Below are 10,471 nucleotides of genomic sequence, written 5' to 3'. Positions count from 1 at the left end.
TTAAACGGGATGTAGTTTTGGCTGCAGAGTATCAGTGACTCTTCTTTCATAAGCAGGATTCAAAACAATGCCTTTCAGCATTGCTGTGCTATAGTTGCACCTGCTGTTCCTATCTCTTGCTGGTTACATGGACACATACAATTATCTTAAGCTATGCTAAATTATTTCGAAATACCATGCCACTGAGGAAAATAACAGCTTTAAGTTTGGACATTCCCTATGTTGTGGAGACAGGCAGCTCCCTGTCCCACCAGTCCTGTTGCGTCAGGCTCGTACCTATTAATGGTAAGCAGCTGTGGATAATTCAGCACTCAAGAACCATGCACTTACTTGGCTGCTGAATACTTACTATCAGATTTCTGTTCTTCTGAAATCTAGTGAAACTGAAAGATGAGGTCAACAAAAGATAGCAAGATCCTATGGCATGCTTGGTTCTTCCCCTGTTTCAGGCCCACTCCACTTTGCTTCCATTGTTCTTCAGCCTGGAACACAGAAAAAAGGCATCCATAATGTCTCGGTCTGGCTCTTTTAAAGCTACAAGTAGTATTTATCTACAGTTTCCACATAAAACATTAAAAGTAATTTAAGGTTTTCAATTTCAGAAATGCAGAAACAGATTTAAGTGCATTCCTGGCCTTTAAAGTAATTTCATAAAAGTGAGATTTCAGAATTGCTAAGCTGCTGTCACTTCATTTAAATTATATGATCTTAATTAAACTATATAATAAAATTTGAGAGTTAGACTGGTGTATTCTCTATCACCATCATCAATAATGAAGATATCATAGATTAAATTACCTCTAACAATCAGTTTATCCTGAAGTTGTACCTATGCAATGCTGCTCAAAACTAATGTAATTCAGACCCAATTTGGAGTTAATAGAAGACTTTGTCTACATCTATATGCTTTTTTTATGTACATTTAAAAAATAGCAAATGCCCTGCCTCTAAAAATCTCACTTTTAAAGTTCTCACTAAAATTTATTCTATTAGCTCTGAAACAAAGAGAACGCATAGTCATCCATTAGCCTGGGAAATTGCTGGATACAGGACCAATACAGGCTCTGTAGAAGGCTAAGTTAAATCTTCCAGGAGACTAATATATATATATATTTTATTATGATTATTATTTTAAGTTTAATCATTTGGGATTGATCTGTTCCCTGATGCTACTTCTGGGGTCTATAAAAGCCCCTCATGGACAAACTGTGCAGAATTCCAGGTCTCTATCTCATAGCACATTGCATTAAGACAACATGTGATTCCAGGAACACTAAATCCAAACCTAACCTTTTCATTTAGACAATATCCTTAAAATACAGGCTTAGTACAAGCTAAAAGAGTATTTAATGCTATTATTTGCCCAGGAGAGACTTTGGGTCTTGCAGAAACGGCACTTGCCTGAAAGCCAAGGTCCTCATTTCTTGTGAAGTTGGTCCTTGCAAGTTAAACCCACTTTCTTTCCTTAAAACTCAGTCAACCAGAAATTATTATAAACTTCTCTGTTATAAAATGCTCCGTGGTCCACTTGTGGCAACTTCTATGTAAGCCATGCATTACAAAAGCGTATGTGCTTCAGAAAACTGTGGCTGCTTTCTTTAAAAAGTAAGTCTTTCTCGCTAGTTCAAGTCTCTGTATTTTTGGTATCTGCAAACTGTGAGGCCCCTCTGCTTGCTCTCCCTGATTGTTGCTATTTTGGTTTTCTAATGAAATCAACTTTCTGGCAACTTGACCTGGAACATTTACAGGAGCTAAAGATGGTGTTCTGAGAAAACTGCTGTGATGTTTCAGTTGGGGAATGCAATTATCTTTTATTAATTAACTTAGTAGTGTCTAAGACTCATGAGAGTGGAAGATCACACGACCAGTTCTTAAAGAAAAAAAAAAAAAAGACTTAATTAACTTGCTGTAACTGCTACATAACAAACTGTAACATAAAGAGAAAGACAAGAACTTATAACTTATAAATAGTGCATGATATATAAAGCACTGTGGATAAATATTAAGCCATCTGAGAAAGGACAGCAGGAAGTTATACAATCCTTTTCATGTTTGCTTACTGAATGTATAAGTAGATATAGTTAACTTTTACATTCAAAAGCATCTGAAGTAGACTTACTTTCACTCTTTCATTTTATGTTTCGTGTTCACATATAAAATTTCTGACCTGTTAGTGAAGTCCTGCTATAGAAGAAAATTCAAATAAGGTCTATCATTAAAAAAAGAAGTATCTGTTTGAGCAAACTCTTCATAGCAAACTAGCTATTTGATTGATTTATTTGGTTTCTCATTGGAAGACATGGGATGAATTTACAGTGCATTTTTTCCATTTGTCCAGTTACTTACACAGTTCTATTTCAGCCAGTGCTGGCGATAATTCAACATACTGCAAGTACAGTCCTACTGTACCTCAGTCGTATTTGTTCCACATAATTGATTGTCTACTGCAACTCATATATGACTTCCTTTCTCTGATCAGTTGGTATCACAGGCAGGGTAAGTTGATTTGTAGTTGTTAGTACTGACAAATACTGCTAACTGTGGGATGAATCTGTCATGTAAGAAAAACAGCATTTCAAAATCACTCTGAAATTACAAAAGATGCAAATGCTGCCATGTTTACTCATACTCATATTCACTGTGCTTCTGCTTTACACCATCATTAATGAGGAAGTAAAATCTTCTACCTGATCAAGGGAAAATAACAGAGGGTTTACATACCAATAAACCATCCGCCTCTTATAAAACTACCAGCATTGATTACAAATGTGTTTTTCAAAATACTGATTTTTTCCTATTTGGATACCCCTAGTATAAACTATTTGATGCTTTCCCATCATCAACAAAAATAACAGAATGCAATCAAAGAAAATAAAAATTAAGAAAATCTATCACATTATTTGTATATGATAGATGCAACAGAGGAATAGGAGATGCAGCTGGCATGAAAATAAGAAAGGACAAGAGCAAAATTCTACATAACGCTTGGTGTCACAGAACACACATTAGTTTTGCTTTGTGGAGGCACAAAAAACACTTGCTCAGGATATGCAGACATCAGCAGTTGTCTGGAAATCTGGTAGATACATGACAACACCAGCTAAAAAGTAGATCATCACCAAAAGCTTGTACTAAAGACAGAAGGAGCTGAGAAGCCTGGAAACTGAATCCTGGCAAGAAGTCTGGAAACTGCCTCCAAGCAAAAATGTAGGATTAGCAGGGGTTAAATGTCAGGGTGTTTTTTGAGGGCAGTTCCTATAGCCAGGAATGAAGATACCTTGCTTTTATATCTGTTGCAGTTATTTGCATGGGGGTAAGATTTCATGCAGGGAGGTACTTTTGTTGTATCATCTTTGTTGTTACTGCTTCTCTGGTAAAAATCTATAAACAGAACTATCCAAATGCAAAGAGCAGGCAATACTGTTAGCTTTTTGCAGGCATAACTTGATGCCACAGCAACTGCCTGTGCACTGTCATTTTGCTAGATGCTGTAGTTGAAACCACCAACATCACACTGGCTGGAGCACTCTGAAAATAAACTAAAAATCTTTCAGACAAAAAATACTTCACTGTTTTTTCGAAGATAGTGTTAGAAATTGCCTTATAAAGCTTGCATCTTATTTTGTAGTATGGAGGAAAGAGGGAAGAACAGGGTGCTACAGGAAGCTTCAAACTATCAAACTACAAATGGAGATTTTTAGCAGTTCAAGCAGCTTTCTCAAGGTTACACTGTGTAGTGGCTATCTTCCCCATTTTACAGGCCCAGGCCAAAAATTAAATGTGAATCTGTAAATGTAAAAACAGAACCCCAGCTTCCCAAGACCCCTATGGTACAGTAACTCAACTGTGCCTCCCATTCTTCTTTTCAGTACTGATAAATTAAATCTGATGAGCCTTCCAAGTGACAAGCAATACCTGCTTCAAACTGCAATGCAAAATTAGTTGGTTTTTATGTTGTACTGTGGCCATGCATGTAATCAGTCACTGAGCTCCTTAAAAGCAACAAGTAAAAGGGAGTTAATAATTTTTATGCTAGCTAACAGGAAACAAACTTTAAAAGATGAAATTTGTTGCAGGTGAGTATTCATCAGACTAATGTTAACTCTTCAAGATCTCTTCAATCTTCAATTCCACATTAAACCATCGTTTCAAAATCTGGCAGACTATTTTAGCCTAATTAATAGCTATGATTAAAATATATTTTCTAACTGAATACGATACGCTTGATTCATTACACTGCAGTACACTGGAAGAGAGTTTAGCATGGTATATTTGGTTATCCCAGAAAGTAGGCATGAAATGTTTGCACTAGGTTATTTCAGGAGGAGTAGGGCAGATCATAAAAGCAGACTAAGATGAAGTGTGGAGACAGTGTTCTCACGGGAGAATGGATAATTGGTGCAAAAACTGAATAATCCTGAAAGATACAGCAAGGCCGTGAGAGGCCCGAGGAAGCTTAAGCAAGCAAGATAAGAAGAAGCTGTAATTCACTGAGTTAATGAGAACTGTGGACTGTCAGCAAGCTTTCGAGGTCAAGTTCTCACACCTGTGCTTAACCAATTGTGTGTTAGTCACTAAGGGTCTTCAAGACATGTATCCAATCATAATATGCCAAGTCACTGTAAGTGCCTGTAAGAAATGGTATATAAGGAGTTAAAGCTTTGTAATAAATTGGCATTCCTGTGTTATCCGTGACTCCCAAGGTATTGTGTTCCTTAACCATCAACTTTAAATGACAATCAAAGACTAGGGTGAAGCATTATGGCACAGGTGAGGAACACAGAACACCTATTTACATGAATGAACACATTCAAGACTCAAAAGGTTTTGCATGGAAGATAAATTTTGATTCCTGTAGGCTCTAATAAGAAGAATGCAATGCAACCTTCCCCTGCCAAAACATAAATAGTTGGGGTTTTTAATTTTAGAATCTTTTATCAGAATTTTCCCAACTACTGTACCCAAAAAGATAGTCATCCCATCTCCTGGGAATCAAAATGAAATGGAGATAGACACCTAAGTGGCTCTCCAAGTCCCAAGAGAAAATCGGTGATCAGATCGGCTGCAGATGGCCTGTGATTTGTTGCCACCCAGGCATATGCTTAGAGAGCAGATCTTCATTAACCTACATCCTGACATGGAGAATTGTAAAGTTACAGGGAAACTCTCTCTGCATTAATTTCTATTTATGGTGTTACCAATCAGTTATGCTCAAGGATATCAACTTAGTTTCTGTGTTTTGGAGGAAGGTGGCTTCTTTTGCCTGTTCTAGCAACACATCCTAAAACCATAATGGTAAATCCATTACAAGCATCTAGGATGGCACTCACTAACATAAGTGCCGAGAAATACCCTCCTGCACTGCAAGGTTCCTCATGATGCAGACGGTTGACCAATGTACAGGGGGGTTGTACAGGGGGGTTAGAGGAATTTGCTTGCGTTAGAGGAATTTACTTGTGTTAGAGGAATTTACTTGCCTAGACAAGGTATTGTCTGTTGTAAGTGCTTACTAAGCAGAACAAAGACACCAAGTCCTATTGATAAGCAAAAGCAGGCACCTGGTTGTATTGATAAGCAGACACCTGATTATAATGATAAGTAGCTATTGATAAGGAAAAGCAGGCGCTGGATACAGGAAGAAGCAGATGGTTTATGGCTGGGGCACCGACCAAACCCTAAGACCATATGTGTAAAGACTAAAAGGTGACAAGTTCAAGAAGAGGAAGACTCATTTACTTCATCTTGAAGACCCCTACCCACAGGAGGAAGACTCATTTACTTCATCTTGAGACCCCTGCCCATGACCAGAAGGGGGCACTGCGCAGGCGCAGAGGACTTTCTAGGTCATTATAATACGAAGCGGGGATAGAATATGAATATGTATAGGCGTATTGTGCAACCTTGTAACTTTAGAGGATAAATGTAGAGGGAAACAACACTGAGGCACGCATGACTTTTGGAGGACCAATCCCCCGTGCGGCTTCAGCTGAATAAAGCATACCTACTTTACAACTTTAACGAAGTTGTGGAGTCTATTCCGCTATCACTCATACAATTAAAACATCTGAATTTTATAAATTTCTCATGTAGGATGAGAAACTTGATGGCAAAAAAATGAAGAGCAATCATCTTTAATGAATATTAGCTGGAGCCATGCATCTGAATCATCCACCAATATATTTCACTTGTCTGTCATTTTCTACCTTTTCTGAAAAATAAATCCTTTCCATGTAGTTCTGTTCCCTATTGTTTCTAAAGTCAAAAGAGCAAAAATTATGGGTAGGAAGTAAGCAGAAATATATTTTTCTACTTCTGTTAGGTTTGGGGAAATGATGTTTATCTTTGCCTTTGAAATTTGCTTGTAACTTAGGCGATTACTGAGCTGTACTACAATGAAACAAGGAATGTTATTAGGCAAGGGCTGGGGAGAATAACATATGCTACATTGCTTTACATTACCAGCTTGCAGAAACCACTTCTAGAAAAACTTTGGTTTGAAGGATACATTAGAAGAGGCTATTTCCACTTCATTTCAAAGAGACTGTATGTCATGTTTTCTTAAGTGGCATGGCTATGATTTTATTTTTTGTTCCATTAAACTAGCTATATATTTACAAGTGTGGTTTTTTCCATGCAATTAACAACCAAACAAACAAATAAGCACTGAATAAGCACTGTCAATTTTTTTTATATTTTTTTCTTTTTTTTCCTTTCCCTTCCAATTGATTCTCCCAGTTGGCTAAAATGACATCCTACAATAAATTGAGTAGTCTATTTATTAAATTGTTTACAGATGATATAGATAGAATCTACTAGAAAGCTGTTAAAATAGGCATTTTTAGCTAACTAGCTTGTGTTGATTTTATGTGACAAGATCAGATATAAAAAGAAAATTAAATGCATAAAGAGGAGGAAATTAGACCATCTGGGTATTTACAGCAGTAAAATACTGCCCATAAATTAGAGTTCAGGATATCCCCTTTCCCTCTCTCTCTCTCTTCATTACTAAGGAATGGTTGGAAACTTTTACATTTTTAAAGCATTCCAAACCTAGGATACTATTGTTGGAAACTGTCAGTGAAATGACAGATTTCCTTTTGTTGCTGAATGAAAGACAAACATACATCCTATTTCTTCTCATCTTTGCAGAATGTCTTCCAAACTCAGCTACAAAACTACTTGATTTAAATTATATTTTAGATAAACCCACTTAGAGTACAACTGTTCAGAATCATAAATTATTACAATAAGAAAAGAAAATCTATGGACAAGTAAGTGTAGATAAGGGAAATAAAATTAAGAAGTCAGCAAGACCACACAGAGCTTTAAAGGAATTCAAGGCTGAAATAACTGACTCCTACTTAAAATTATTACCTGAGATTAGAGTGCCATTCAGAGATTCAGAAAACAAGAAGCCTGTCTGCCTGATATCTGTTCAAAACAAATAGATGGAAACTACAATACGGAAAAGTAGATATCTGGATAAACATAACTCATCTGGGGAGAGTTGAGAAGATTCTCATAAAAGGAAGTGCTGCCTCACAAACATAAGGCAGTCCTTTGAGGGGATCAAAAAACACATGAATAAGGGTGATGTGATTGATCTTGGATTTACAAAAGGCTTTCAGCAAATTCCTTCACCAAAGGCTTCTGAGGAAACTAAGCAGCCATAATGTAACATGGCTTAGAAATATAAAGTGATACACATGGGGAAAACAACCCATAAATTCATATATAAAACATGGGGTTTGAACTATCACTAGCTAAAATGTTAAACTTTTAAAAGATAGTTCCATGAAAACATCTACTCAGCAGCATCTGAAAAAGTAAATCAAGTGCTAGAAATATTTGGGTTAGCAAATAGTGAACAGAAGAGATTATATCATGTTATGGTAAAAATCCCAACTTTGCAGTCTGAAGATGGTGTGGCATTCCAGCTTTCACCTCAAAAAGCATACTGAACGACAGAGGATGCAGGGAAAGTCAGAGGATAATGAAAGGTGAAAGTTGTGAGACACTTTCTATATAAAGAATGACTATTCTATTTTTCCATTGAAAAAAGATGACTGAGATGGATATGTAAGAGGTAAGAGGTCTATGAAACAAGTGCCTGGAAAGGGTGGCTGAGGATTGCTCAGTCAGTTTCTTCTGCTCCAAGAAGCAGGGGATGTCAAATCAATCGGTAGGATCCAGATTCAAAGAAGAAAAGGTAATTCATTCTGTCATAGTGTAGTTAGGGATGACTTCCTATGAGAAGCTATAGATACTTAGAGATAGTTACAGATATCACAGGTTTTTCTTACTGTGGAGAAAGCAACAAAATCATCCTAAGAAGGAAAACAAAAAAAAAAGCAGCAATGTGTTTCAAATCACTGTTATAAAACCACCAAGCAATGACAGAACAACTGTTTTATCATTTTACACAGTCCTTTTTTATGGTCAAAGGAGAATCATCTATGTCTAGTACAATTACCAATTTACCATTAAATACATAATCATTCAAATGCAGGGGTGCTCCTCCTTGCATTTTTTCTACAAAAAGTATATGAAGTATAGAAACAGAGATCACAGAATCATAGAATGGTTTGGGTTGGAAAGGACCTTAAGATCATCTAGTTCCAATCCCCCTGACATAGGTAGGGACACCGCACACTAAACTACCAGCGATGGAGCATTCAAAGTTCCCTGGGCAACCCATTCCAGTGCCTCACCACCCTCACAGTGAAGAGCTTCTTCCTTATATCTAGCCTGAATTGCCCCTGTTTCATTAACCCTTGTCCTATTGCTATCCCCAATGAAGAGTCCCTCCCCAGCATTCTTACAGGCCTCCTTCTGATACTGGAAGGCTGCTATGAGGTCTCCACACAGCTTCTCTTCCCCAGGCTGAAACAGCCCCAACTTTTTCAGCCTATCTTCATACAGGAGGTGTTCCAGCCCCTGATCATTCTCATGGCCTCTTCTGGACTTCCTCTAACAGCTCCTTGTCCTTTTTATGTTGAGGACACCAGAACTGCACACAGTGCTCCAAGTGGGGTATCATGAGAGCAGTGTAGAGGGGCAAGATCACCTCTTTTGACCTCCTAGTCATGCTCCTTTTGATGCAGCCCAGCACACAGGTGGTTTCTGGGCTATGTGCACACACTGAAGCTGGCTCATGTTCAGTTCCTCATCGACTAACACCTTAGGTTCCTAAGATGATCTCACACCTGATCCTCTCCTACCGTGGGCCTAAGGTCTTCATTCTCACAGTTGGTGCATCTGTGCAGGGGATGTGCCAGATGCATCTGCATTCCAAGACTTCGGTGGTGGGGCTAGAGCACTTGCTGGTGAAGACTGAGGCAAAGTCTTGAGAACTTCAGCCTTCCCCAAATGCAAAGTAGCCAGTTCTCCTGTTTCCTTCCAGAGAGGGCCCATACCTATAGAACTCCTTCCTGTTATCTTTGACATCCCTGGCCAGGCTTAATTCCAGCTGGGACTCATCTTTCCTGACCTGGTCCCTAGCTTCCCTGACAACGTCCATCTATTCTTCCCAGGACTCCTGTCCTCCCTTTCACCTTCTATAAGCTTCTTTTTTTCTTCTAAGTTTTCTCAGCGGCTCCTTATTCATCTATGGAGGGCCCCTGGCCTTCTTGCCCCATTCCCTTCCTGTCAGGACACAATGCTCCTGAGCTTGTAGCAGGTGATCCTGGAGCATCAACCAGCAGTCTTGGGCCCCCCTGCCCTCTAGGGCTATATCCCATGGAACCTTACTAAGCAGGTTCCCGAAGAGGCCAAAGTCTGATCACTTGAAGTCCAGCATCACATTTCCAACGAGCCCTTCCCTGTTGGTGAGCACGAGGTCAAGCATCACCCCTTTCCTTGTCAGCTCCTCTACCACTTGCAGAAGGAAGTTGTCTTCCACACAATCAAGGAACTTCCTGGATTGCTTGTGCTGGGCTGTACTCCCCTCCAACAGATATCAGGGTGGTTGAAGTCCCTGAGGACAAGGGCCTTTGAGTGTGAGGCTGCTCCTATTTATCTGTCTATAGAGAGCTTCATCCACAGATTCCTGACTGGGGAGTCTATAGCAGACCCCCATAGTAATGTCCCCCATCGCAGTCTCCTTTTGACCCTGACCCACAAACTCTCAGTTGACCCCACCACCTGTCCCCAGGCAGAGTTCCCTACTCTCCAGCCTATCCTTGACATGAACAGCTACACTCCCTTGCTGTCTGCCTGACCTGTCCTTCCTAAAGAGCCTATAACCTTCCATTCCAACACTCCAGTCATAAAAGGTCAGATTTGATTATTTCTTTTCATCAAAACAGTAAAAGACAGCTTAATACAAAAGCGCAAAACACCATATCAGCCAACCAAAAACACTTAATACAGGGACATTTGTGGAATTTAGGCTTTTGGAATCTGACATCAACCCCCCGCAACCTGGGTCTCAAAGCAAAAAGTGTTTGTTTCAGAAGCTATCCTAGTCCTT

Source organism: Neopsephotus bourkii, unplaced genomic scaffold (assembly GCF_033783945.1).
Source record: "Neopsephotus bourkii isolate Nb327-2 ecotype Australia unplaced genomic scaffold, CSIRO-AGI_Nbou_v1 NB_1598, whole genome shotgun sequence".
In the NCBI taxonomy this organism is placed as follows: Eukaryota; Metazoa; Chordata; class Aves; order Psittaciformes; family Psittacidae; genus Neopsephotus; species Neopsephotus bourkii.
This window is presented reverse-complemented; position numbering follows the sequence as displayed.